The sequence below is a fragment of the Triturus cristatus genome, chromosome 5_2 (genome assembly GCF_964204655.1).
Source record: "Triturus cristatus chromosome 5_2, aTriCri1.1, whole genome shotgun sequence".
Taxonomy (NCBI): Eukaryota; Metazoa; Chordata; class Amphibia; order Caudata; family Salamandridae; genus Triturus; species Triturus cristatus.
In genome coordinates, this window is record NC_140588.1 from 575,284,427 (window position 1) to 575,311,898 (window position 27,472).

General features: G+C 53.5%; 19 non-coding genes across 19 annotated transcripts; 4 read left to right on the forward strand and 15 right to left on the reverse strand.

Moving 5' to 3' along the window:
* Positions 1-87: 87 nt before the first annotated feature.
* Positions 88-159, reverse strand: TRNAE-UUC (transfer RNA glutamic acid (anticodon UUC)). Its single transcript has one exon. It is a non-coding gene; the product is annotated as a tRNA-Glu (tRNA).
* Positions 160-1,611: 1,452 nt separating this feature from the next.
* On the reverse strand, positions 1,612-1,683 carry TRNAE-CUC (transfer RNA glutamic acid (anticodon CUC)). Its single transcript has one exon. It is a non-coding gene; the product is annotated as a tRNA-Glu (tRNA).
* Positions 1,684-2,313: 630 nt separating this feature from the next.
* Positions 2,314-2,385, reverse strand: TRNAE-UUC (transfer RNA glutamic acid (anticodon UUC)). The gene has a single exon. It is a non-coding gene; the product is annotated as a tRNA-Glu (tRNA).
* A 1,446-nt stretch (positions 2,386-3,831) lies between these two features.
* On the reverse strand, positions 3,832-3,903 carry TRNAE-CUC (transfer RNA glutamic acid (anticodon CUC)). Its single transcript has one exon. It is a non-coding gene; the product is annotated as a tRNA-Glu (tRNA).
* Positions 3,904-4,848: 945 nt separating this feature from the next.
* On the forward strand, positions 4,849-4,931 carry TRNAL-UAA (transfer RNA leucine (anticodon UAA)). The gene has a single exon. It is a non-coding gene; the product is annotated as a tRNA-Leu (tRNA).
* Positions 4,932-6,753: 1,822 nt separating this feature from the next.
* Positions 6,754-6,825, reverse strand: TRNAE-UUC (transfer RNA glutamic acid (anticodon UUC)). Its single transcript has one exon. It is a non-coding gene; the product is annotated as a tRNA-Glu (tRNA).
* Positions 6,826-8,277: 1,452 nt separating this feature from the next.
* Positions 8,278-8,349, reverse strand: TRNAE-CUC (transfer RNA glutamic acid (anticodon CUC)). Its single transcript has one exon. It is a non-coding gene; the product is annotated as a tRNA-Glu (tRNA).
* Positions 8,350-8,979: 630 nt separating this feature from the next.
* On the reverse strand, positions 8,980-9,051 carry TRNAE-UUC (transfer RNA glutamic acid (anticodon UUC)). The gene has a single exon. It is a non-coding gene; the product is annotated as a tRNA-Glu (tRNA).
* Positions 9,052-11,199: 2,148 nt separating this feature from the next.
* On the reverse strand, positions 11,200-11,271 carry TRNAE-UUC (transfer RNA glutamic acid (anticodon UUC)). The gene has a single exon. It is a non-coding gene; the product is annotated as a tRNA-Glu (tRNA).
* A 243-nt stretch (positions 11,272-11,514) lies between these two features.
* TRNAL-UAA (transfer RNA leucine (anticodon UAA)) lies at positions 11,515-11,597 on the forward strand. Its single transcript has one exon. It is a non-coding gene; the product is annotated as a tRNA-Leu (tRNA).
* Positions 11,598-12,723: 1,126 nt separating this feature from the next.
* TRNAE-CUC (transfer RNA glutamic acid (anticodon CUC)) lies at positions 12,724-12,795 on the reverse strand. Its single transcript has one exon. It is a non-coding gene; the product is annotated as a tRNA-Glu (tRNA).
* Positions 12,796-13,419: 624 nt separating this feature from the next.
* TRNAE-UUC (transfer RNA glutamic acid (anticodon UUC)) lies at positions 13,420-13,491 on the reverse strand. The gene has a single exon. It is a non-coding gene; the product is annotated as a tRNA-Glu (tRNA).
* Positions 13,492-14,943: 1,452 nt separating this feature from the next.
* Positions 14,944-15,015, reverse strand: TRNAE-CUC (transfer RNA glutamic acid (anticodon CUC)). Its single transcript has one exon. It is a non-coding gene; the product is annotated as a tRNA-Glu (tRNA).
* A 945-nt stretch (positions 15,016-15,960) lies between these two features.
* Positions 15,961-16,043, forward strand: TRNAL-UAA (transfer RNA leucine (anticodon UAA)). Its single transcript has one exon. It is a non-coding gene; the product is annotated as a tRNA-Leu (tRNA).
* Positions 16,044-19,393: 3,350 nt separating this feature from the next.
* TRNAE-CUC (transfer RNA glutamic acid (anticodon CUC)) lies at positions 19,394-19,465 on the reverse strand. The gene has a single exon. It is a non-coding gene; the product is annotated as a tRNA-Glu (tRNA).
* Positions 19,466-20,089: 624 nt separating this feature from the next.
* TRNAE-UUC (transfer RNA glutamic acid (anticodon UUC)) lies at positions 20,090-20,161 on the reverse strand. The gene has a single exon. It is a non-coding gene; the product is annotated as a tRNA-Glu (tRNA).
* Positions 20,162-21,613: 1,452 nt separating this feature from the next.
* On the reverse strand, positions 21,614-21,685 carry TRNAE-CUC (transfer RNA glutamic acid (anticodon CUC)). Its single transcript has one exon. It is a non-coding gene; the product is annotated as a tRNA-Glu (tRNA).
* Positions 21,686-22,630: 945 nt separating this feature from the next.
* TRNAL-UAA (transfer RNA leucine (anticodon UAA)) lies at positions 22,631-22,713 on the forward strand. Its single transcript has one exon. It is a non-coding gene; the product is annotated as a tRNA-Leu (tRNA).
* A 4,045-nt stretch (positions 22,714-26,758) lies between these two features.
* On the reverse strand, positions 26,759-26,830 carry TRNAE-UUC (transfer RNA glutamic acid (anticodon UUC)). Its single transcript has one exon. It is a non-coding gene; the product is annotated as a tRNA-Glu (tRNA).
* Positions 26,831-27,472: the final 642 nt, after the last annotated feature.

Genomic DNA, 27,472 nt, shown 5'->3' on the forward strand with positions numbered 1-27,472 from the left:
CGTCTATAGGTCGGGGTGCCTTTTTAAGGACCTTCGATTAAAAAAAGCTGAGCTGCGTGGACAAATTTCGCACGTCTACGAGGGATCTTCCCTGACCGGGAATCGAACCCGGGCCGCGGCGGTGAAAGCGCCGAATCCTAGCCACTAGACCACCAGGGAGGAGATGCTCTTGTGAGCCTGCCTTGCTCACTTCCTTATTGTGACTAAGCTAACTCCACTGTATAGATTGCCCATAAAGTACGAGTGGGGAAAAGTTAGGTGTCACACAGTGTGTTTGTCATAAGCAATTACCTTTATCCTCCTGCAAAAGCCTTTTTACTCTGCAATCACCTCTTGCTGGACAGCCTGCGCTGGAGCAGCCAGCATGAAAAGGGAGCTGAGTAAGGCAGGGCCTAGGGTCTCACCAGGGTGGCCGAGTGGTTAAGGCGTTGGACTTAAGATCCAATGGACAGTTGTCTGCATGGGTTCGAGCCGCATCCCTGGTATGGGTTTTCAGCGGGTGTGTAGGAACTTGCAGATGCTTTTTTAAAGCATTTTCCTCTGCCCTCCTCACCCTCCCAGTGCCCTTCCTTAACAGTCCCAATTCACGTCTCAGCTGTGGGGTCTGCTGCTACTCTGCACTTAGCATGGATGCTTCCCAAAGCAATGCAGTGCCACCTACGCAGAGCCCCTGCTTAGAGAAATACACCTCCTATGTCTTTTCCCACTGAAGGGAGCAGGAGGAAGTACTTGCTTCCTGGGAAACATGGGCCTGCCACTGGAATTTGTTAACCCGCCTCTTGCGGATTTCTCCCCTTTCTTTGATTTACACCTGCAGGCTCTCCCTTGCCATCGGAGCAGGATCTGCTGATGCAGGCCCGGCTGGATCAAATGTGCAAAGGCTTGTCCCCAGGCCTCGGGAAAAAATTGAGCAGAGATTCCCGCCTCCGCCTCCGCCTCCTCTTGCCTTCCGAACGGGCTTCCAAACGGGCAATGCCCTGACGGGTACCCCACGCCCCACCCTGCCCATGCCCACACCCCTGTATATGAGGGTGACCCATGTCCCTCACCCTCCATACTCGAACGGAAGACACGTGTGTCCTGAGGGGAGCGCCAGACAGGCATTTCTCCGGCCAGGCAGACCCCTGCAGCACCCGTTAGGCTCCAAAGCTTGTACATTCCCAAGATGCCACTGGTCACTATGCAAATCAGACAGCCCTGGCCACACCCTCTCCGCCGCTGGGCTCTGCTGCTTTCGGTACGTGCAGCTCAGCTTTTTCTTACCCTGAACCAGACTTCCGTTTCAGCAAAAAGGTGGGTTGCAGTGGGTCCGGGATGCCATTTGGAGACAAAGCCTGCGGCCCTGTCAAAGATGACTTCCTGCCGCACACCATGTGGTCAGAAGCCTATGAAAAGAAGCGCACCTCGGAATACAGAATCTCACTTCCTCAAGAGCCTTGCACAAGAGATTGTCCTCCCGCCGAGGAAAGCAACTCAAAGGGAACCTTGCGAAAATCAAATTAGGAGCCAGATTGCGGGATGCTAGGCAAACTGTTTGTCAGAAAAGCAAATTCATTTTGAGAAGCCCTGACCTGCGGGAAGGAAAAGCATTCAAGGGCAGAAGAAGGACTGTTCCCTGACCGGGAATCGAACCCGGGCCGCGGCGGTGAGAGCGCCGAATCCTAACCACTAGACCACCAGGGAACCCACAGCCATACAGCAAAAGTTCCTACACTGCTCTCCTAGTGACAAAGCTCATGGGGGCTGAAAGCATATTTTATTCTACAGCGAATATGAATCAGAACTTGAAAAAACACTCATGATTCCACCAGACTGTTTGTCACTTCCAAGCACAGGCCATCCCCTCCCCCGTGCTACTGAACCGACGAATTCCTGTACAATCGGGATCCCCGGGAAATCACAAGAGGGACACCTAGTGGCCGCTGATAGCTCAAAGACAGCTGGTACACCTTCTCACACCTACCTCGTTATTCAGCTTGCTGGAAGAATACATTGCGAATGACCGATTCAAGAGTGCAAGGGAGAAGAGTGCTCCAAAGTAGATGTATACATCGCAGCCGGGTTTTCCAGCAATTTACCTTTCTGATGAGCTGGTACTGCACTTTACGCCCACATAGAGCACCTGACTGGGTGGGGGACTGCGTGCGCATGAAGGTGGCTGAGGGCAATGGGAGCAAAGCAACCTGGGACACAGGGGACCCAGCCCCTTTCCTCTGCTTTCGTCTATAGGTCGGGGTGCCTTTTTAAGGACCTTCGATTAAAAAAAGCTGAGCTGCGTGGACAAATTACGCACGTCTACGTCTTAGAGGGATCTTCCCTGACCGGGAATCGAACCCGGGCCGCGGCGGTGAAAGCGCCGAATCCTAGCCACTAGACCACCAGGGAGGAGATGCTCTTGTGAGCCTGCCTTGCTCACTTCCTTATTGTGACTAAGCTAACTCCACTGTATAGATTGCCCATAAAGTACGAGTGGGGAAAAGTTAGGTGTCACACAGTGTGTTTGTCATAAGCAATTACCTTTATCCTCCTGCAAAAGCCTTTTTACTCTGCAATCACCTCTTGCTGGACAGCCTGCGCTGGAGCAGCCAGCATGAAAAGGGAGCTGAGTAAGGCAGGGCCTAGGGTCTCACCAGGGTGGCCGAGTGGTTAAGGCGTTGGACTTAAGATCCAATGGACAGTTGTCTGCATGGGTTCGAGCCCCATCCCTGGTATGGGTTTTCAGCGGGTGTGTAGGAACTTGCAGATGCTTTTTTAAAGCATTTTCCTCTGCCCTCCTCACCCTCCCAGTGCCCTTCCTTAACAGTCCCAATTCACGTCTCAGCTGTGGGGTCTGCTGCTACTCTGCACTTAGCATGGATGCTTCCCAAAGCAATGCAGTGCCACCTACGCAGAGCCCCTGCTTAGAGAAATACACCTCCTATGTCTTTTCCCACTGAAGGGAGCAGGAGGAAGTACTTGCTTCCTGGGGAACATGGACCTGCCACTGGAATTTGTTAACCCGCCTCTTGCGGATTTCTCCCCTTTCTTTGATTTACACCTGCAGGCTCTCCCTTGCCATCGGAGCAGGATCTGCTGATCCAGGCCCGGCTGGATCAAATGTGCAAAGGCTTGTCCCCAGGCCTCGGGAAAAAATTGAGCAGAGATTCCCGCCTCCGCCTCCTCTTGCCTTCCGAACGGGCTTCCAAACGGGCAATGCCCTGACGGGTACCCCACGCCCCACCCTGCCCATGCCCACGCCCCTGTATATGAGGGTGACCCATGTCCCTCACCCTCCATGCTCGAACGGAAGACACGTGTGTCCTGAGGGGAGCGCCAGACAGGCATTTCTCCGGCCAGGCAGACCCCTGCAGCACCCGTTAGGCTCCAAAGCCTGTACATTCCCAAGATGCCACTGGTCACTATGCAAATCAGACAGCCCTGGCCACACCCTCTCCGCCGCTGGGCTCTGCTGCTTTCGGTACGTGCAGCTCAGCTTTTTCTTACCCTGAACCAGACTTCCGTTTCAGCAAAAAGGTGGGTTGCAGTGGGTCCGGGATGCCATTTGGAGACAAAGCCTGCGGCCCTGTCAAAGATGACTTCCTGCCGCACACCATGTGGTCAGAAGCCTACGAAAAGAAGCGCACCTCGGAATACAGAATCTCACTTCCTCAAGAGCCTTGCACAAGAGATTGTCCTCCCGCCGAGGAAAGCAACTCAAAGGGAACCTTGCGAAAATCAAATTAGGAGCCAGATTGCGGGATGCTAGGCAAACTGTTTGTCAGAAAAGCAAATTCATTTTGAGAAGCCCTGACCTGCGGGAAGGAAAAGCATTCAAGGGCAGAAGAAGGACTGTTCCCTGACCGGGAATCGAACCCGGGCCGCGGCGGTGAGAGCGCCGAATCCTAACCACTAGACCACCAGGGAACCCACAGCCATACAGCAAGAGTTCCTACACTGCTCTCCTAGTGACAAAGCTCATGGGGGCTGAAAGCATATTTTATTCTACAGCGAATATGAATCAGAACTTGAAAAAACACTCATGATTCCACCAGACTGTTTGTCACTTCCAAGCACAGGCCATCCCCTCCCCCGTGCTACTGAACCGACGAATTCCTGTACAATCGGGATCCCCGGGAAATCACAAGAGGGACACCTAGTGGCCGCTGATAGCTCAAAGACAGCTGGTACACCTTCTCACACCTACCTCGTTATTCAGCTTGCTGGAAGAATACATTGCGAATGACCGATTCAAGAGTGCAAGGGAGAAGAGTGCTCCAAAGTAGATGTATACATCGCAGCCGGGTTTTCCAGCAATTTACCTTTCTGATGAGCTGGTACTGCACTTTACGCCCACATAGAGCACCTGACTGGGTGGGGGACTGCGTGCGCATGAAGGTGGCTGAGGGCAATGGGAGCAAAGCAACCTGGGACACAGGGGACCCAGCCCCTTTCCTCTGCTTTCGTCTATAGGTCGGGGTGCCTTTTTAAGGACCTTCGATTAAAAAAAGCTGAGCTGCGTGGACAAATTACGCACGTCTACGTCTTAGAGGGATCTTCCCTGACCGGGAATCGAACCCGGGCTGCGGCGGTGAAAGCGCCGAATCCTAGCCACTAGACCACCAGGGAGGAGATGCTCTTGTGAGCCTGCCTTGCTCACTTCCTTATTGTGACTAAGCTAACTCCACTGTATAGATTGCCCATAAAGTACGAGTGGGGAAAAGTTAGGTGTCACACAGTGTGTTTGTCATAAGCAATTACCTTTATCCTCCTGCAAAAGCCTTTTTACTCTGCAATCACCTCTTGCTGGACAGCCTGCGCTGGAGCAGCCAGCATGAAAAGGGAGCTGAGTAAGGCAGGGCCTAGGGTCTCACCAGGGTGGCCGAGTGGTTAAGGCGTTGGACTTAAGATCCAATGGACAGTTGTCCGCATGGGTTCGAGCCCCATCCCTGGTATGGGTTTTCAGCGGGTGTGTAGGAACTTGCAGATGCTTTTTTAAAGCATTTTCCTCTGCCCTCCTCACCCTCCCAGTGCCCTTCCTTAACAGTCCCAATTCACGTCTCAGCTGTGGGGTCTGCTGCTACTCTGCACTTAGCATGGATGCTTCCCAAAGCAATGCAGTGCCACCTACGCAGAGCCCCTGCTTAGAGAAATACACCTCCTATGTCTTTTCCCACTGAAGGGAGCAGGAGGAAGTACTTGCTTCCTGGGGAACATGGGCCTGCCACTGGAATTTGTTAACCCGCCTCTTGCGGATTTCTCCCCTTTCTTTGATTTACACCTGCAGGCTCTCCCTTGCCATCGGAGCAGGATCTGCTGATGCAGGCCCGGCTGGATCAAATGTGCAAAGGCTTGTCCCCAGGCCTCGGGAAAAAATTGAGCAGAGATTCCCGCCTCCGCCTCCGCCTCCTCTTGCCTTCCGAACGGGCTTCCAAACGGGCAATGCCCTGACGGGTCCCCCACGCCCCATCCTGCCCATGCCCACACCCCTGTATATGAGGGTGACCCATGTCCCTCACCCTCCATGCTCGAACGGAAGACACGTGTGTCCTGAGGGGAGCGCCAGACAGGCATTTCTCCGGCCAGGCAGACCCCTGCAGCACCCGTTAGGCTCCAAAGCCTGTACATTCCCAAGATGCCACTGGTCACTATGCAAATCAGACAGCCCTGGCCACACCCTCTCCGCCGCTGGGCTCTGCTGCTTTCGGTACGTGCAGCTCAGCTTTTTCTTACCCTGAACCAGACTTCCGTTTCAGCAAAAAGGTGGGTTGCAGTGGGTCCGGGATGCCATTTGGAGACAAAGCCTGCGGCCCTGTCAAAGATGACTTCCTGCCGCACACCATGTGGTCAGAAGCCTACGAAAAGAAGCGCACCTCGGAATACAGAATCTCACTTCCTCAAGAGCCTTGCACAAGAGATTTTCCTCCCGCCGAGGAAAGCAACTCAAAGGGAACCTTGCGAAAATCAAATTAGGAGCCAGATTGCGGGATGCTAGGCAAACTGTTTGTCAGAAAAGCAAATTCATTTTGAGAAGCCCTGACCTGCGGGAAGGAAAAGCATTCAAGGGCAGAAGAAGGACTGTTCCCTGACCGGGAATCGAACCCGGGCCGCAGCGGTGAGAGCGCCGAATCCTAACCACTAGACCACCAGGGAACCCACAGCCATACAGCAAAAGTTCCTACACTGCTCTCCTAGTGACAAAGCTCATGGGGGCTGAAAGCATATTTTATTCTACAGCGAATAAGAATCAGAACTTGAAAAAACACTCATGATTCCACCAGACTGTTTGTCACTTCCAAGCACAGGCCATCCCCTCCCCCGTGCTACTGAACCGACGAATTCCTGTACAATCGGGATCCCCGGGAAATCACAAGAGGGACACCTAGTGGCCGCTGATAGCTCAAAGACAGCTGGTACACCTTCTCACACCTACCTCGTTATTCAGCTTGCTGGAAGAATACATTGCGAATGACCGATTCAAGAGTGCAAGGGAGAAGAGTGCTCCAAAGTAGATGTATACATCGCAGCCGGGTTTTCCAGCAATTTACCTTTCTGATGAGCTGGTACTGCACTTTACGCCCACATAGAGCACCTGACTGGGTGGGGGACTGCGTGCGCATGAAGGTGGCTGAGGGCAATGGGAGCAAAGCAACCTGGGACACAGGGGACCCAGCCCCTTTCCTCTGCTTTCGTCTATAGGTCGGGGTGCCTTTTTAAGGACCTTCGATTAAAAAAAGCTGAGCTGCGTGGACAAATTTCGCACGTCTACGAGGGATCTTCCCTGACCGGGAATCGAACCCGGGCCGCGGCGGTGAAAGCGCCGAATCCTAGCCACTAGACCACCAGGGAGGAGATGCTCTTGTGAGCCTGCCTTGCTCACTTCCTTATTGTGACTAAGCTAACTCCACTGTATAGATTGCCCATAAAGTACGAGTGGGGAAAAGTTAGGTGTCACACAGTGTGTTTGTCATAAGCAATTACCTTTATCCTCCTGCAAAAGCCTTTTTACTCTGCAATCACCTCTTGCTGGACAGCCTGCGCTGGAGCAGCCAGCATGAAAAGGGAGCTGAGTAAGGCAGGGCCTAGGGTCTCACCAGGGTGGCCGAGTGGTTAAGGCTTTGGACTTAAGATCCAATGGACAGTTGTCTGCATGGGTTCGAGCCGCATCCCTGGTATGGGTTTTCAGCGGGTGTGTAGGAACTTGCAGATGCTTTTTTAAAGCATTTTCCTCTGCCCTCCTCACCCTCCCAGTGCCCTTCCTTAACAGTCCCAATTCACGTCTCAGCTGTGGGGTCTGCTGCTACTCTGCACTTAGCATGGATGCTTCCCAAAGCAATGCAGTGCCACCTACGCAGAGCCCCTGCTTAGAGAAATACACCTCCTATGTCTTTTCCCACTGAAGGGAGCAGGAGGAAGTACTTGCTTCCTGGGAAACATGGGCCTGCCACTGGAATTTGTTAACCCGCCTCTTGCGGATTTCTCCCCTTTCTTTGATTTACACCTGCAGGCTCTCCCTTGCCATCGGAGCAGGATCTGCTGATGCAGGCCCGGCTGGATCAAATGTGCAAAGGCTTGTCCCCAGGCCTCGGGAAAAAATTGAGCAGAGATTCCCGCCTCCGCCTCCGCCTCCTCTTGCCTTCCGAACGGGCTTCCAAACGGGCAATGCCCTGACGGGTACCCCACGCCCCACCCTGCCCATGCCCACACCCCTGTATATGAGGGTGACCCATGTCCCTCACCCTCCATGCTCGAACGGAAGACACGTGTGTCCTGAGGGGAGCGCCAGACAGGCATTTCTCCGGCCAGGCAGACCCCTGCAGCACCCGTTAGGCTCCAAAGCTTGTACATTCCCAAGATGCCACTGGTCACTATGCAAATCAGACAGCCCTGGCCACACCCTCTCCGCCGCTGGGCTCTGCTGCTTTCGGTACGTGCAGCTCAGCTTTTTCTTACCCTGAACCAGACTTCCGTTTCAGCAAAAAGGTGGGTTGCAGTGGGTCCGGGATGCCATTTGGAGACAAAGCCTGCGGCCCTGTCAAAGATGACTTCCTGCCGCACACCATGTGGTCAGAAGCCTATGAAAAGAAGCGCACCTCGGAATACAGAATCTCACTTCCTCAAGAGCCTTGCACAAGAGATTGTCCTCCCGCCGAGGAAAGCAACTCAAAGGGAACCTTGCGAAAATCAAATTAGGAGCCAGATTGCGGGATGCTAGGCAAACTGTTTGTCAGAAAAGCAAATTCATTTTGAGAAGCCCTGACCTGCGGGAAGGAAAAGCATTCAAGGGCAGAAGAAGGACTGTTCCCTGACCGGGAATCGAACCCGGGCCGCGGCGGTGAGAGCGCCGAATCCTAACCACTAGACCACCAGGGAACCCACAGCCATACAGCTAAAGTTCCTACACTGCTCTCCTAGTGACAAAGCTCATGGGGGCTGAAAGCATATTTTATTCTACAGCGAATATGAATCAGAACTTGAAAAAACACTCATGATTCCACCAGACTGTTTGTCACTTCCAAGCACAGGCCATCCCCTCCCCCGTGCTACTGAACCGACGAATTCCTGTACAATCGGGATCCCCGGGAAATCACAAGAGGGACACCTAGTGGCCGCTGATAGCTCAAAGACAGCTGGTACACCTTCTCACACCTACCTCGTTATTCAGCTTGCTGGAAGAATACATTGCGAATGACCGATTCAAGAGTGCAAGGGAGAAGAGTGCTCCAAAGTAGATGTATACATCGCAGCCGGGTTTTCCAGCAATTTACCTTTCTGATGAGCTGGTACTGCACTTTACGCCCACATAGAGCACCTGACTGGGTGGGGGACTGCGTGCGCATGAAGGTGGCTGAGGGCAATGGGAGCAAAGCAACCTGGGACACAGGGGACCCAGCCCCTTTCCTCTGCTTTCGTCTATAGGTCGGGGTGCCTTTTTAAGGACCTTCGATTAAAAAAAGCTGAGCTGCGTGGACAAATTACGCACGTCTACGTCTTAGAGGGATCTTCCCTGACCGGGAATCGAACCCGGGCCGCGGCGGTGAAAGCGCCGAATCCTAGCCACTAGACCACCAGGGAGGAGATGCTCTTGTGAGCCTGCCTTGCTCACTTCCTTATTGTGACTAAGCTAACTCCACTGTATAGATTGCCCATAAAGTACGAGTGGGGAAAAGTTAGGTGTCACACAGTGTGTTTGTCATAAGCAATTACCTTTATCCTCCTGCAAAAGCCTTTTTACTCTGCAATCACCTCTTGCTGGACAGCCTGCGCTGGAGCAGCCAGCATGAAAAGGGAGCTGAGTAAGGCAGGGCCTAGGGTCTCACCAGGGTGGCCGAGTGGTTAAGGCGTTGGACTTAAGATCCAATGGACAGTTGTCTGCATGGGTTCGAGCCCCATCCCTGGTATGGGTTTTCAGCGGGTGTGTAGGAACTTGCAGATGCTTTTTTAAAGCATTTTCCTCTGCCCTCCTCACCCTCCCAGTGCCCTTCCTTAACAGTCCCAATTCACGTCTCAGCTGTGGGGTCTGCTGCTACTCTGCACTTAGCATGGATGCTTCCCAAAGCAATGCAGTGCCACCTACGCAGAGCCCCTGCTTAGAGAAATACACCTCCTATGTCTTTTCCCACTGAAGGGAGCAGGAGGAAGTACTTGCTTCCTGGGGAACATGGACCTGCCACTGGAATTTGTTAACCCGCCTCTTGCGGATTTCTCCCCTTTCTTTGATTTACACCTGCAGGCTCTCCCTTGCCATCGGAGCAGGATCTGCTGATCCAGGCCCGGCTGGATCAAATGTGCAAAGGCTTGTCCCCAGGCCTCGGGAAAAAATTGAGCAGAGATTCCCGCCTCCGCCTCCTCTTGCCTTCCGAACGGGCTTCCAAACGGGCAATGCCCTGACGGGTACCCCACGCCCCACCCTGCCCATGCCCACGCCCCTGTATATGAGGGTGACCCATGTCCCTCACCCTCCATGCTCGAACGGAAGACACGTGTGTCCTGAGGGGAGCGCCAGACAGGCATTTCTCCGGCCAGGCAGACCCCTGCAGCACCCGTTAGGCTCCAAAGCCTGTACATTCCCAAGATGCCACTGGTCACTATGCAAATCAGACAGCCCTGGCCACACCCTCTCCGCCGCTGGGCTCTGCTGCTTTCGGTACGTGCAGCTCAGCTTTTTCTTACCCTGAACCAGACTTCCGTTTCAGCAAAAAGGTGGGTTGCAGTGGGTCCGGGATGCCATTTGGAGACAAAGCCTGCGGCCCTGTCAAAGATGACTTCCTGCCGCACACCATGTGGTCAGAAGCCTACGAAAAGAAGCGCACCTCGGAATACAGAATCTCACTTCCTCAAGAGCCTTGCACAAGAGATTGTCCTCCCGCCGAGGAAAGCAACTCAAAGGGAACCTTGCGAAAATCAAATTAGGAGCCAGATTGCGGGATGCTAGGCAAACTGTTTGTCAGAAAAGCAAATTCATTTTGAGAAGCCCTGACCTGCGGGAAGGAAAAGCATTCAAGGGCAGAAGAAGGACTGTTCCCTGACCGGGAATCGAACCCGGGCCGCGGCGGTGAGAGCGCCGAATCCTAACCACTAGAGCACCAGGGAACCCACAGCCATACAGCAAGAGTTCCTACACTGCTCTCCTAGTGACAAAGCTCATGGGGGCTGAAAGCATATTTTATTCTACAGCGAATATGAATCAGAACTTGAAAAAACACTCATGATTCCACCAGACTGTTTGTCACTTCCAAGCACAGGCCATCCCCTCCCCCGTGCTACTGAACCGACGAATTCCTGTACAATCGGGATCCCCGGGAAATCACAAGAGGGACACCTAGTGGCCGCTGATAGCTCAAAGACAGCTGGTACACCTTCTCACACCTACCTCGTTATTCAGCTTGCTGGAAGAATACATTGCGAATGACCGATTCAAGAGTGCAAGGGAGAAGAGTGCTCCAAAGTAGATGTATACATCGCAGCCGGGTTTTCCAGCAATTTACCTTTCTGATGAGCTGGTACTGCACTTTACGCCCACATAGAGCACCTGACTGGGTGGGGGACTGCGTGCGCATGAAGGTGGCTGAGGGCAATGGGAGCAAAGCAACCTGGGACACAGGGGACCCAGCCCCTTTCCTCTGCTTTCGTCTATAGGTCGGGGTGCCTTTTTAAGGACCTTCGATTAAAAAAAGCTGAGCTGCGTGGACAAATTACGCACGTCTACGTCTTAGAGGGATCTTCCCTGACCGGGAATCGAACCCGGGCCGCGGCGGTGAAAGCGCCGAATCCTAGCCACTAGACCACCAGGGAGGAGATGCTCTTGTGAGCCTGCCTTGCTCACTTCCTTATTGTGACTAAGCTAACTCCACTGTATAGATTGCCCATAAAGTACGAGTGGGGAAAAGTTAGGTGTCACACAGTGTGTTTGTCATAAGCAATTACCTTTATCCTCCTGCAAAAGCCTTTTTACTCTGCAATCACCTCTTGCTGGACAGCCTGCGCTGGAGCAGCCAGCATGAAAAGGGAGCTGAGTAAGGCAGGGCCTAGGGTCTCACCAGGGTGGCCGAGTGGTTAAGGCGTTGGACTTAAGATCCAATGGACAGTTGTCCGCATGGGTTCGAGCCCCATCCCTGGTATGGGTTTTCAGCGGGTGTGTAGGAACTTGCAGATGCTTTTTTAAAGCATTTTCCTCTGCCCTCCTCACCCTCCCAGTGCCCTTCCTTAACAGTCCCAATTCACGTCTCAGCTGTGGGGTCTGCTGCTACTCTGCACTTAGCATGGATGCTTCCCAAAGCAATGCAGTGCCACCTACGCAGAGCCCCTGCTTAGAGAAATACACCTCCTATGTCTTTTCCCACTGAAGGGAGCAGGAGGAAGTACTTGCTTCCTGGGGAACATGGGCCTGCCACTGGAATTTGTTAACCCGCCTCTTGCGGATTTCTCCCCTTTCTTTGATTTACACCTGCAGGCTCTCCCTTGCCATCGGAGCAGGATCTGCTGATGCAGGCCCGGCTGGATCAAATGTGCAAAGGCTTGTCCCCAGGCCTCGGGAAAAAATTGAGCAGAGATTCCCGCCTCCGCCTCCGCCTCCTCTTGCCTTCCGAACGGGCTTCCAAACGGGCAATGCCCTGACGGGTCCCCCACGCCCCATCCTGCCCATGCCCACACCCCTGTCTATGAGGGTGACCCATGTCCCTCACCCTCCATGCTCGAACAGAAGACACGTGTGTCCTGAGGGGAGCGCCAGACAGGCATTTCTCCGGCCAGGCAGACCCCTGCAGCACCCGTTAGGCTCCAAAGCCTGTACATTCCCAAGATGCCACTGGTCACTATGCAAATCAGACAGCCCTGGCCACACCCTCTCCGCCGCTGGGCTCTGCTGCTTTCGGTACGTGCAGCTCAGCTTTTTCTTACCCTGAACCAGACTTCCGTTTCAGCAAAAAGGTGGGTTGCAGTGGGTCCGGGATGCCATTTGGAGACAAAGCCTGCGGCCCTGTCAAAGATGACTTCCTGCCGCACACCATGTGGTCAGAAGCCTACGAAAAGAAGCGCACCTCGGAATACAGAATCTCACTTCCTCAAGAGCCTTGCACAAGAGATTGTCCTCCCGCCGAGGAAAGCAACTCAAAGGGAACCTTGCGAAAATCAAATTAGGAGCCAGATTGCGGGATGCTAGGCAAACTGTTTGTCAGAAAAGCAAATTCATTTTGAGAAGCCCTGACCTGCGGGAAGGAAAAGCATTCAAGGGCAGAAGAAGGACTGTTCCCTGACCGGGAATCGAACCCGGGCCGCGGCGGTGAGAGCGCCGAATCCTAACCACTAGACCACCAGGGAACCCACAGCCATACAGCAAAAGTTCCTACACTGCTCTCCTAGTGACAAAGCTCATGGGGGCTGAAAGCATATTTTATTCTACAGCGAATATGAATCAGAACTTGAAAAAACACTCATGATTCCACCAGACTGTTTGTCACTTCCAAGCACAGGCCATCCCCTCCCCCGTGCTACTGAACCGACGAATTCCTGTACAATCGGGATCCCCGGGAAATCACAAGAGGGACACCTAGTGGCCGCTGATAGCTCAAAGACAGCTGGTACACCTTCTCACACCTACCTCGTTATTCAGCTTGCTGGAAGAATACATTGCGAATGACCGATTCAAGAGTGCAAGGGAGAAGAGTGCTCCAAAGTAGATGTATACATCGCAGCCGGGTTTTCCAGCAATTTACCTTTCTGATGAGCTGGTACTGCACTTTACGCCCACATAGAGCACCTGACTGGGTGGGGGACTGCGTGCGCATGAAGGTGGCTGAGGGCAATGGGAGCAAAGCAACCTGGGACACAGGGGACCCAGCCCCTTTCCTCTGCTTTCGTCTATAGGTCGGGGTGCCTTTTTAAGGACCTTCGATTAAAAAAAGCTGAGCTGCGTGGACAAATTACGCACGTCTACGAGGGATCTTCCCTGACCGGGAATCGAACCCGGGCCGCGGCGGTGAAAGCGCCGAATCCTAGCCACTAGACCACCAGGGAGGAGATGCTCTTGTGAGCCTGCCTTGCTCACTTCCTTATTGTGACTAAGCTAACTCCACTGTATAGATTGCCCATAAAGTACGAGTGGGGAAAAGTTAGGTGTCACACAGTGTGTTTGTCATAAGCAATTACCTTTATCCTCCTGCAAAAGCCTTTTTACTCTGCAATCACCTCTTGCTGGACAGCCTGCGCTGGAGCAGCCAGCATGAAAAGGGAGCTGAGTAAGGCAGGGCCTAGGGTCTCACCAGGGTGGCCGAGTGGTTAAGGCGTTGGACTTAAGATCCAATGGACAGTTGTCTGCATGGGTTCGAGCCGCATCCCTGGTATGGGTTTTCAGCGGGTGTGTAGGAACTTGCAGATGCTTTTTTAAAGCATTTTCCTCTGCCCTCCTCACCCTCCCAGTGCCCTTCCTTAACAGTCCCAATTCACGTCTCAGCTGTGGGGTCTGCTGCTACTCTGCACTTAGCATGGATGCTTCCCAAAGCAATGCAGTGCCACCTACGCAGAGCCCCTGCTTAGAGAAATACACCTCCTATGTCTTTTCCCACTGAAGGGAGCAGGAGGAAGTACTTGCTTCCTGGGGAACATGGGCCTGCCGCTGGAATTTGTTAACCCGCCTCTTGCGGATTTCTCCCCTTTCTTTGATTTACACCTGCAGGCTCTCCCTTGCCATCGGAGCAGGATCTGCTGATGCAGGCCCGGCTGGATCAAATGTGCAAAGGCTTGTCCCCAGGCCTCGGGAAAAAATTGAGCAGAGATTCCCGCCTCCGCCTCCGCCTCCTCTTGCCTTCCGAACGGGCTTCCAAACGGGCAATGCCCTGACGGGTACCCCACGCCCCACCCTGCCCATGCCCACACCCCTGTATATGAGGGTGACCCATGTCCCTCACCCTCCATGCTCGAACGGAAGACACGTGTGTCCTGAGGGGAGCGCCAGACAGGCATTTCTCCGGCCAGGCAGACCCCTGCAGCACCCGTTAGGCTCCAAAGCCTGTACATTCCCAAGATGCCACTGGTCACTATGCAAATCAGACAGCCCTGGCCACACCCTCTCCGCCGCTGGGCTCTGCTGCTTTCGGTACGTGCAGCTCAGCTTTTTCTTACCCTGAACCAGACTTCCGTTTCAGCAAAAAGGTGGGTTGCAGTGGGTCCGGGATGCCATTTGGAGACAAAGCCTGCGGCCCTGTCAAAGATGACTTCCTGCCGCACACCATGTGGTCAGAAGCCTACGAAAAGAAGCGCACCTCGGAATACAGAATCTCACTTCCTCAAGAGCCTTGCACAAGAGATTGTCCTCCCGCCGAGGAAAGCAACTCAAAGGGAACCTTGCGAAAATCTAATTAGGAGCCAGATTGCGGGATGCTAGGCAAACTGTTTCTCAGAAAAGCAAATTCATTTTGAGAAGCCCTGACCTGCGGGAAGGAAAAGCATTCAAGGGCAGAAGAAGGACTGTTCCCTGACCGGGAATCGAACCCGGGCCGCGGCGGTGAGAGCGCCGAATCCTAACCACTAGACCACCAGGGAACCCACAGCCATACAGCAAAAGTTCCTACACTGCTCTCCTAGTGACAAAGCTCATGGGGGCTGAAAGCATATTTTATTCTACAGCGAATATGAATCAGAACTTGAAAAAACACTCATGATTCCACCAGACTGTTTGTCACTTCCAAGCACAGGCCATCCCCTCCCCCGTGCTACTGAACCGACGAATTCCTGTACAATCGGGATCCCCGGGAAATCACAAGAGGGACACCTAGTGGCCGCTGATAGCTCAAAGACAGCTGGTACACCTTCTCACACCTACCTCGTTATTCAGCTTGCTGGAAGAATACATTGCGAATGACCGATTCAAGAGTGCAAGGGAGAAGAGTGCTCCAAAGTAGATGTATACATCGCAGCCGGGTTTTCCAGCAATTTACCTTTCTGATGAGCTGGTACTGCACTTTACGCCCACATAGAGCACCTGACTGGGTGGGGGACTGCGTGCGCATGAAGGTGGCTGAGGGCAATGGGAGCAAAGCAACCTGGGACACAGGGGACCCAGCCCCTTTCCTCTGCTTTCGTCTATAGGTCGGGGTGCCTTTTTAAGGACCTTCGATTAAAAAAAGCTGAGCTGCGTGGACAAATTACGCACGTCTACGTCTTAGAGGGATCTTCCCTGACCGGGAATCGAACCCGGGCCGCGGCGGTGAAAGCGCCTAATCCTAGCCACTAGACCACCAGGGAGGAGATGCTCTTGTGAGCCTGCCTTGCTCACTTCCTTATTGTGACTAAGCTAACTCCACTGTATAGATTGCCCATAAAGTACGAGTGGGGAAAAGTTAGGTGTCACACAGTGTGTTTGTCATAAGCAATTACCTTTATCCTCCTGCAAAAGCCTTTTTACTCTGCAATCACCTCTTGCTGGACAGCCTGCGCTGGAGCAGCCAGCATGAAAAGGGAGCTGAGTAAGGCAGGGCCTAGGGTCTCACCAGGGTGGCCGAGTGGTTAAGGCGTTGGACTTAAGATCCAATGGACAGTTGTCCGCATGGGTTCGAGCCCCATCCCTGGTATGGGTTTTCAGCGGGTGTGTAGGAACTTGCAGATGCTTTTTTAAAGCATTTTCCTCTGCCCTCCTCACCCTCCCAGTGCCCTTCCTTAACAGTCCCAATTCACGTCTCAGCTGTGGGGTCTGCTGCTACTCTGCACTTAGCATGGATGCTTCCCAAAGCAATGCAGTGCCACCTACGCAGAGCCCCTGCTTAGAGAAATACACCTCCGATGTCTTTTCCCACTGAAGGGAGCAGGAGGAAGTACTTGCTTCCTGGGGAACATGGGCCTGCCACTGGAATTTGTTAACCCGCCTCTTGCGGATTTCTCCCCTTTCTTTGATTTACACCTGCAGGCTCTCCCTTGCCATCGGAGCAGGATCTGCTGATGCAGGCCCGGCTGGATCAAATGTGCAACGGCTTGTCCCCAGGCCTCGGGAAAAAATTGAGCAGAGATTCCCGCCTCCGCCTCCGCCTCCTCTTGCCTTCCGAACGGGCTTCCAAACGGGCAATGCCCTGACGGGTCCCCCACGCCCCATCCTGCCCATGCCCACACCCCTGTATATGAGGGTGACCCATGTCCCTCACCCTCCATGCTCGAATGGAAGACACGTGTGTCCTGAGGGGAGCGCCAGACAGGCATTTCTCCGGCCAGGCAGACCCCTGCAGCACCCGTTAGGCTCCAAAGCCTGTACATTCCCAAGATGCCACTGGTCACTATGCAAATCAGACAGCCCTGGCCACACCCTCTCCGCCGCTGGGCTCTGCTGCTTTCGGTACGTGCAGCTCAGCTTTTTCTTACCCTGAACCAGACTTCCGTTTCAGCAAAAAGGTGGGTTGCAGTGGGTCCGGGATGCCATTTGGAGACAAAGCCTGCGGCCCTGTCAAAGATGACTTCCTGCCGCACACCATGTGGTCAGAAGCCTACGAAAAGAAGCGCACCTCGGAATACAGAATCTCACTTCCTCAAGAGCCTTGCACAAGAGATTTTCCTCCCGCCGAGGAAAGCAACTCAAAGGGAACCTTGCGAAAATCAAATTAGGAGCCAGATTGCGGGATGCTAGGCAAACTGTTTGTCAGAAAAGCAAATTCATTTTGAGAAGCCCTGACCTGCGGGAAGGAAAAGCATTCAAGGGCAGAAGAAGGACTGTTCCCTGACCGGGAATCGAACCCGGGCCGCGGTGGTGAGAGCACCAAATCCTAACCACTAGACCACCAGGGAACCCACAGCCATACAGCAAAAGTTCCTACACTGCTCTCCTAGTGACAAAGCTCATGGGGGCTGAAAGCATATTTTATTCTACAGCGAATATGAATCAGAACTTGAAAAAACACTCATGATTCCACCAGACTGTTTGTCACTTCCAAGCACAGGCCATCCCCTCCCCCGTGCTACTGAACCGACGAATTCCTGTACAATCGGGATCCCCGGGAAATCACAAGAGGGACACCTAGTGGCCGCTGATAGCTCAAAGACAGCTGGTACACCTTCTCACACCTACCTCGTTATTCAGCTTGCTGGAAGAATACATTGCGAATGACCGATTCAAGAGTGCAAGGGAGAAGAGTGCTCCAAAGTAGATGTATACATCGCAGCCGGGTTTTCCAGCAATTTACCTTTCTGATGAGCTGGTACTGCACTTTACGCCCACATAGAGCACCTGACTGGGTGGGGGACTGCGTGCGCATGAAGGTGGCTGAGGGCAATGGGAGCAAAGCAACCTGGGACACAGGGGACCCAGCCCCTTTCCTCTGCTTTCGTCTATAGGTCGGGGTGCCTTTTTAAGGACCTTCGATTAAAAAAAGCTGAGCTGCGTGGACAAATTACGCACGTCTACGTCTTAGAGGGATCTTCCCTGACCGGGAATCGAACCCGGCCGCGGCGGTGAAAGCGCCGAATCCTAGCCACTAGACCACCAGGGAGGAGATGCTCTTGTGAGCCTGCCTTGCTCACTTCCTTATTGTGACTAAGCTAACTCCACTGTATAGATTGCCCATAAAGTACGAGTGGGGAAAAGTTAGGTGTCACACAGTGTGTTTGTCATAAGCAATTACCTTTATCCTCCTGCAAAAGCCTTTTTACTCTGCAATCACCTCTTGCTGGACAGCCTGCGCTGGAGCAGCCAGCATGAAAAGGGAGCTGAGTAAGGCAGGGCCTAGGGTCTCACCAGGGTGGCCGAGTGGTTAAGGCGTTGGACTTAAGATCCAATGGACAGTTGTCCGCATGGGTTCGAGCCCATCCCTGGTATGGGTTTTCAGCGGGTGTGTAGGAACTTGCAGATGCTTTTTTAAAGCATTTTCCTCTGCCCTCCTCACCCTCCCAGTGCCCTTCCTTAACAGTCCCAATTCACGTCTCAGCTGTGGGGTCTGCTGCTACTCTGCACTTAGCATGGATGCTTCCCAAAGCAATGCAGTGCCACCTACGCAGAGCCCCTGCTTAGAGAAATACACCTCCTATGTCTTTTCCCACTGAAGGGAGCAGGAGGAAGTACTTGCTTCCTGGGGAACATGGGCCTGCCACTGGAATTTGTTAACCCGCCTCTTGCGGATTTCTCCCCTTTCTTTGATTTACACCTGCAGGCTCTCCCTTGCCATCGGAGCAGAATCTGCTGATGCAGGCCCGGCTGGATCAAATGTGCAACGGCTTGTCCCCAGGCCTCGGGAAAAAATTGAGCAGAGATTCCCGCCTCCGCCTCCGCCTCCTCTTGCCTTCCGAACGGGCTTCCAAACGGGCAATGCCCTGACGGGTCCCCCACGCCCCATCCTGCCCATGCCCACACCCCTGTATATGAGGGTGACCCATGTCCCTCACCCTCCATGCTCGAACGGAAGACACGTGTGTCCTGAGGGGAGCGCCAGACAGGCATTTCTCCGGCCAGGCAGACCCCTGCAGCACCCGTTAGGCTCCAAAGCCTGTACATTCCCAAGATGCCACTGGTCACTATGCAAATCAGACAGCCCTGGCCACACCCTCTCCGCCGCTGGGCTCTGCTGCTTTCGGTACGTGCAGCTCAGCTTTTTCTTACCCTGAACCAGACTTCCGTTTCAGCAAAAAGGTGGGTTGCAGTGGGTCCGGGATGCCATTTGGAGACAAAGCCTGCGGCCCTGTCAAAGATGACTTCCTGCCGCACACCATGTGGTCAGAAGCCTACGAAAAGAAGCGCACCTCGGAATACAGAATCTCACTTCCTCAAGAGCCTTGCACAAGAGATTGTCCTCCCGCCGAGGAAAGCAACTCAAAGGGAACCTTGCGAAAATCAAATTAGGAGCCAGATTGCGGGATGCTAGGCAAACTGTTTGTCAGAAAAGCAAATTCATTTTGAGAAGCCCTGACCTGCGGGAAGGAAAAGCATTCAAGGGCAGAAGAAGGACTGTTCCCTGACCGGGAATCGAACCCGGGCCGCGGCGGTGAGAGCGCCGAATCCTAACCACTAGACCACCAGGGAACCCACAGCCATACAGCAAAAGTTCCTACACTGCTCTCCTAGTGACAAAGCTCATGGGGGCTGAAAGCATATTTTATTCTACAGCGAATATGAATCAGAACTTGAAAAAACACTCATGATTCCACCAGACTGTTTGTCACTTCCAAGCACAGGCCATCCCCTCCCCCGTGCTACTGAACCGACGAATTCCTGTACAATCGGGATCCCCGGGAAATCACAAGAGGGACACCTAGTGGCCTCTGATAGCTCAAAGACAGCTGGTACACCTTCTCACACCTACCTCGTTATTCAGCTTGCTGGAAGAATACATTGCGAATGACCGATTCAAGAGTGCAAGGGAGAAGAGTGCTCCAAAGTAGATGTATACATCGCAGCCGGGTTTTCCAGCAATTTACCTTTCTGATGAGCTGGTACTGCACTTTACGCCCACATAGAGCACCTGACTGGGTGGGGGACTGCGTGCGCATGAAGGTGGCTGAGGGCAATGGGAGCAAAGCAACCTGGGACACAGGGGACCCAGCCCCTTTCCTCTGCTTTCGTCTATAGGTCGGGGTGCCTTTTTAAGGACCTTCGATTAAAAAAAGCTGAGCTGCGTGGACAAATTACGCACGTCTACGAGGGATCTTCCCTGACCGGGAATCGAACCCGGGCCGCGGCGGTGAAAGCGCCGAATCCTAGCCACTAGACCACCAGGGAGGAGATGCTCTTGTGAGCCTGCCTTGCTCACTTCCTTATTGTGACTAAGCTAACTCCACTGTATAGATTGCCCATAAAGTACGAGTGGGGAAAAGTTAGGTGTCACACAGTGTGTTTGTCATAAGCAATTACCTTTATCCTCCTGCAAAAGCCTTTTTACTCTGCAATCACCTCTTGCTGGACAGCCTGCGCTGGAGCAGCCAGCATGAAAAGGGAGCTGAGTAAGGCAGGGCCTAGGGTCTCACCAGGGTGGCCGAGTGGTTAAGGCGTTGGACTTAAGATCCAATGGACAGTTGTCTGCATGGGTTCGAGCCGCATCCCTGGTATGGGTTTTCAGCGGGTGTGTAGGAACTTGCAGATGCTTTTTTAAAGCATTTTCCTCTGCCCTCCTCACCCTCCCAGTGCCCTTCCTTAACAGTCCCAATTCACGTCTCAGCTGTGGGGTCTGCTGCTACTCTGCACTTAGCATGGATGCTTCCCAAAGCAATGCAGTGCCACCTACGCAGAGCCCCTGCTTAGAGAAATACACCTCCTATGTCTTTTCCCACTGAAGGGAGCAGGAGGAAGTACTTGCTTCCTGGGGAACATGGGCCTGCCACTGGAATTTGTTAACCCGCCTCTTGCGGATTTCTCCCCTTTCTTTGATTTACACCTGCAGGCTCTCCCTTGCCATCGGAGCAGGATCTGCTGATGCAGGCCCGGCTGGATCAAATGTGCAAAGGCTTGTCCCCAGGCCTCGGGAAAAAATTGAGCAGAGATTCCCGCCTCCGCCTCCGCCTCCTCTTGCCTTCCGAACGGGCTTCCAAACGGGCAATGCCCTGACGGGTACCCCACGCCCCACCCTGCCCATGCCCACACCCCTGTATATGAGGGTGACCCATGTCCCTCACCCTCCATGCTCGAACGGAAGACACGTGTGTCCTGAGGGGAGCGCCAGACAGGCATTTCTCCGGCCAGGCAGACCCCTGCAGCACCCGTTAGGCTCCAAAGCCTGTACATTCCCAAGATGCCACTGGTCACTATGCAAATCAGACAGCCCTGGCCACACCCTCTCCGCCGCTGGGCTCTGCTGCTTTCGGTACGTGCAGCTCAGCTTTTTCTTACCCTGAACCAGACTTCCGTTTCAGCAAAAAGGTGGGTTGCAGTGGGTCCGGGATGCCATTTGGAGACAAAGCCTGCGGCCCTGTCAAAGATGACTTCCTGCCGCACACCATGTGGTCAGAAGCCTACGAAAAGAAGCGCACCTCGGAATACAGAATCTCACTTCCTCAAGAGCCTTGCACAAGAGATTGTCCTCCCGCCGAGGAAAGCAACTCAAAGGGAACCTTGCGAAAATCTAATTAGGAGCCAGATTGCGGGATGCTAGGCAAACTGTTTCTCAGAAAAGCAAATTCATTTTGAGAAGCCCTGACCTGCGGGAAGGAAAAGCATTCAAGGGCAGAAGAAGGACTGTTCCCTGACCGGGAATCGAACCCGGGCCGCGGCGGTGAGAGCGCCGAATCCTAACCACTAGACCACCAGGGAACCCACAGCCATACAGCAAAAGTTCCTACACTGCTCTCCTAGTGACAAAGCTCATGGGGGCTGAAAGCATATTTTATTCTACAGCGAATATGAATCAGAACTTGAAAAAACACTCATGATTCCACCAGACTGTTTGTCACTTCCAAGCACAGGCCATCCCCTCCCCCGTGCTACTGAACCGACGAATTCCTGTACAATCGGGATCCCCGGGAAATCACAAGAGGGACACCTAGTGGCCGCTGATAGCTCAAAGACAGCTGGTACACCTTCTCACACCTACCTCGTTATTCAGCTTGCTGGAAGAATACATTGCGAATGACCGATTCAAGAGTGCAAGGGAGAAGAGTGCTCCAAAGTAGATGTATACATCGCAGCCGGGTTTTCCAGCAATTTACCTTTCTGATGAGCTGGTACTGCACTTTACGCCCACATAGAGCACCTGACTGGGTGGGGGACTGCGTGCGCATGAAGGTGGCTGAGGGCAATGGGAGCAAAGCAACCTGGGACACAGGGGACCCAGCCCCTTTCCTCTGCTTTCGTCTATAGGTCGGGGTGCCTTTTTAAGGACCTTCGATTAAAAAAAGCTGAGCTGCGTGGACAAATTACGCACGTCTACGTCTTAGAGGGATCTTCCCTGACCGGGAATCGAACCCGGGCCGCGGCGGTGAAAGCGCCTAATCCTAGCCACTAGACCACCAGGGAGGAGATGCTCTTGTGAGCCTGCCTTGCTCACTTCCTTATTGTGACTAAGCTAACTCCACTGTATAGATTGCCCATAAAGTACGAGTGGGGAAAAGTTAGGTGTCACACAGTGTGTTTGTCATAAGCAATTACCTTTATCCTCCTGCAAAAGCCTTTTTACTCTGCAATCACCTCTTGCTGGACAGCCTGCGCTGGAGCAGCCAGCATGAAAAGGGAGCTGAGTAAGGCAGGGCCTAGGGTCTCACCAGGGTGGCCGAGTGGTTAAGGCGTTGGACTTAAGATCCAATGGACAGTTGTCCGCATGGGTTCGAGCCCCATCCCTGGTATGGGTTTTCAGCGGGTGTGTAGGAACTTGCAGATGCTTTTTTAAAGCATTTTCCTCTGCCCTCCTCACCCTCCCAGTGCCCTTCCTTAACAGTCCCAATTCACGTCTCAGCTGTGGGGTCTGCTGCTACTCTGCACTTAGCATGGATGCTTCCCAAAGCAATGCAGTGCCACCTACGCAGAGCCCCTGCTTAGAGAAATACACCTCCGATGTCTTTTCCCACTGAAGGGAGCAGGAGGAAGTACTTGCTTCCTGGGGAACATGGGCCTGCCACTGGAATTTGTTAACCCGCCTCTTGCGGATTTCTCCCCTTTCTTTGATTTACACCTGCAGGCTCTCCCTTGCCATCGGAGCAGGATCTGCTGATGCAGGCCCGGCTGGATCAAATGTGCAACGGCTTGTCCCCAGGCCTCGGGAAAAAATTGAGCAGAGATTCCCGCCTCCGCCTCCGCCTCCTCTTGCCTTCCGAACGGGCTTCCAAACGGGCAATGCCCTGACGGGTCCCCCACGCCCCATCCTGCCCATGCCCACACCCCTGTATATGAGGGTGACCCATGTCCCTCACCCTCCATGCTCGAATGGAAGACACGTGTGTCCTGAGGGGAGCGCCAGACAGGCATTTCTCCGGCCAGGCAGACCCCTGCAGCACCCGTTAGGCTCCAAAGCCTGTACATTCCCAAGATGCCACTGGTCACTATGCAAATCAGACAGCCCTGGCCACACCCTCTCCGCCGCTGGGCTCTGCTGCTTTCGGTACGTGCAGCTCAGCTTTTTCTTACCCTGAACCAGACTTCCGTTTCAGCAAAAAGGTGGGTTGCAGTGGGTCCGGGATGCCATTTGGAGACAAAGCCTGCGGCCCTGTCAAAGATGACTTCCTGCCGCACACCATGTGGTCAGAAGCCTACGAAAAGAAGCGCACCTCGGAATACAGAATCTCACTTCCTCAAGAGCCTTGCACAAGAGATTTTCCTCCCGCCGAGGAAAGCAACTCAAAGGGAACCTTGCGAAAATCAAATTAGGAGCCAGATTGCGGGATGCTAGGCAAACTGTTTGTCAGAAAAGCAAATTCATTTTGAGAAGCCCTGACCTGCGGGAAGGAAAAGCATTCAAGGGCAGAAGAAGGACTGTTCCCTGACCGGGAATCGAACCCGGGCCGCGGTGGTGAGAGCACCAAATCCTAACCACTAGACCACCAGGGAACCCACAGCCATACAGCAAAAGTTCCTACACTGCTCTCCTAGTGACAAAGCTCATGGGGGCTGAAAGCATATTTTATTCTACAGCGAATATGAATCAGAACTTGAAAAAACACTCATGATTCCACCAGACTGTTTGTCACTTCCAAGCACAGGCCATCCCCTCCCCCGTGCTACTGAACCGACGAATTCCTGTACAATCGGGATCCCCGGGAAATCACAAGAGGGACACCTAGTGGCCGCTGATAGCTCAAAGACAGCTGGTACACCTTCTCACACCTACCTCGTTATTCAGCTTGCTGGAAGAATACATTGCGAATGACCGATTCAAGAGTGCAAGGGAGAAGAGTGCTCCAAAGTAGATGTATACATCGCAGCCGGGTTTTCCAGCAATTTACCTTTCTGATGAGCTGGTACTGCACTTTACGCCCACATAGAGCACCTGACTGGGTGGGGGACTGCGTGCGCATGAAGGTGGCTGAGGGCAATGGGAGCAAAGCAACCTGGGACACAGGGGACCCAGCCCCTTTCCTCTGCTTTCGTCTATAGGTCGGGGTGCCTTTTTAAGGACCTTCGATTAAAAAAAGCTGAGCTGCGTGGACAAATTACGCACGTCTACGTCTTAGAGGGATCTTCCCTGACCGGGAATCGAACCCGGCCGCGGCGGTGAAAGCGCCGAATCCTAGCCACTAGACCACCAGGGAGGAGATGCTCTTGTGAGCCTGCCTTGCTCACTTCCTTATTGTGACTAAGCTAACTCCACTGTATAGATTGCCCATAAAGTACGAGTGGGGAAAAGTTAGGTGTCACACAGTGTGTTTGTCATAAGCAATTACCTTTATCCTCCTGCAAAAGCCTTTTTACTCTGCAATCACCTCTTGCTGGACAGCCTGCGCTGGAGCAGCCAGCATGAAAAGGGAGCTGAGTAAGGCAGGGCCTAGGGTCTCACCAGGGTGGCCGAGTGGTTAAGGCGTTGGACTTAAGATCCAATGGACAGTTGTCCGCATGGGTTCGAGCCCATCCCTGGTATGGGTTTTCAGCGGGTGTGTAGGAACTTGCAGATGCTTTTTTAAAGCATTTTCCTCTGCCCTCCTCACCCTCCCAGTGCCCTTCCTTAACAGTCCCAATTCACGTCTCAGCTGTGGGGTCTGCTGCTACTCTGCACTTAGCATGGATGCTTCCCAAAGCAATGCAGTGCCACCTACGCAGAGCCCCTGCTTAGAGAAATACACCTCCTATGTCTTTTCCCACTGAAGGGAGCAGGAGGAAGTACTTGCTTCCTGGGGAACATGGGCCTGCCACTGGAATTTGTTAACCCGCCTCTTGCGGATTTCTCCCCTTTCTTTGATTTACACCTGCAGGCTCTCCCTTGCCATCGGAGCAGAATCTGCTGATGCAGGCCCGGCTGGATCAAATGTGCAACGGCTTGTCCCCAGGCCTCGGGAAAAATTGAGCAGAGATTCCCGCCTCCGCCTCCGCCTCCTCTTGCCTTCCGAACGGGCTTCCAAACGGGCAATGCCCTGACGGGTCCCCCACGCCCCATCCTGCCCATGCCCACACCCCTGTATATGAGGGTGACCCATGTCCCTCACCCTCCATGCTCGAACGGAAGACACGTGTGTCCTGAGGGGAGCGCCAGACAGGCATTTCTCCGGCCAGGCAGACCCCTGCAGCACCCGTTAGGCTCCAAAGCCTGTACATTCCCAAGATGCCACTGGTCACTATGCAAATCAGACAGCCCTGGCCACACCCTCTCCGCCGCTGGGCTCTGCTGCTTTCGGTACGTGCAGCTCAGCTTTTTCTTACCCTGAACCAGACTTCCGTTTCAGCAAAAAGGTGGGTTGCAGTGGGTCCGGGATGCCATTTGGAGACAAAGCCTGCGGCCCTGTCAAAGATGACTTCCTGCCGCACACCATGTGGTCAGAAGCCTACGAAAAGAAGCGCACCTCGGAATACAGAATCTCACTTCCTCAAGAACCTTGCACAAGAGATTTTCCTCCCGCCGAGGAAAGCAACTCAAAGGGAACCTTGCGAAAATCAAATTAGGAGCCAGATTGCGGGATGCTAGGCAAACTGTTTGTCAGAAAAGCAAATTCATTTTGAGAAGCCCTGACCTGCGGGAAGGAAAAGCATTCAAGGGCAGAAGAAGGACTGTTCCCTGACCGGGAATCGAACCCGGGCCGCAGCGGTGAGAGCGCCGAATCCTAACCACTAGACCACCAGGGAACCCACAGCCATACAGCAAAAGTTCCTACACTGCTCTCCTAGTGACAAAGCTCATGGGGGCTGAAAGCATATTTTATTCTACAGCGAATATGAATCAGAACTTGAAAAAACACTCATGATTCCACCAGACTGTTTGTCACTTCCAAGCACAGGCCATCCCCTCCCCCGTGCTACTGAACCGACGAATTCCTGTACAATCGGGATCCCCGGGAAATCACAAGAGGGACACCTAGTGGCCGCTGATAGCTCAAAGACAGCTGGTACACCTTCTCACACCTACCTCGTTATTCAGCTTGCTGGAAGAATACATTGCGAATGACCGATTCAAGAGTGCAAGGGAGAAGAGTGCTCCAAAGTAGATGTATACATCGCAGCCGGGTTTTCCAGCAATTTACCTTTCTGATGAGCTGGTACTGCACTTTACGCCCACATAGAGCACCTGACTGGGTGGGGGACTGCGTGCGCATGAAGGTGGCTGAGGGCAATGGGAGCAAAGCAACCTGGGACACAGGGGACCCAGCCCCTTTCCTCTGCTTTCGTCTATAGGTCGGGGTGCCTTTTTAAGGACCTTCGATTAAAAAAAGCTGAGCTGCGTGGACAAATTTCGCACGTCTACGAGGGATCTTCCCTGACCGGGAATCGAACCCGGGCCGCGGCGGTGAAAGCGCCGAATCCTAGCCACTAGACCACCAGGGAGGAGATGCTCTTGTGAGCCTGCCTTGCTCACTTCCTTATTGTGACTAAGCTAACTCCACTGTATAGATTGCCCATAAAGTACGAGTGGGGAAAAGTTAGGTGTCACACAGTGTGTTTGTCATAAGCAATTACCTTTATCCTCCTGCAAAAGCCTTTTTACTCTGCAATCACCTCTTGCTGGACAGCCTGCGCTGGAGCAGCCAGCATGAAAAGGGAGCTGAGTAAGGCAGGGCCTAGGGTCTCACCAGGGTGGCCGAGTGGTTAAGGCGTTGGACTTAAGATCCAATGGACAGTTGTCTGCATGGGTTCGAGCCGCATCCCTGGTATGGGTTTTCAGCGGGTGTGTAGGAACTTGCAGATGCTTTTTTAAAGCATTTTCCTCTGCCCTCCTCACCCTCCCAGTGCCCTTCCTTAACAGTCCCAATTCACGTCTCAGCTGTGGGGTCTGCTGCTACTCTGCACTTAGCATGGATGCTTCCCAAAGCAATGCAGTGCCACCTACGCAGAGCCCCTGCTTAGAGAAATACACCTCCTATGTCTTTTCCCACTGAAGGGAGCAGGAGGAAGTACTTGCTTCCTGGGAAACATGGGCCTGCCACTGGAATTTGTTAACCCGCCTCTTGCGGATTTCTCCCCTTTCTT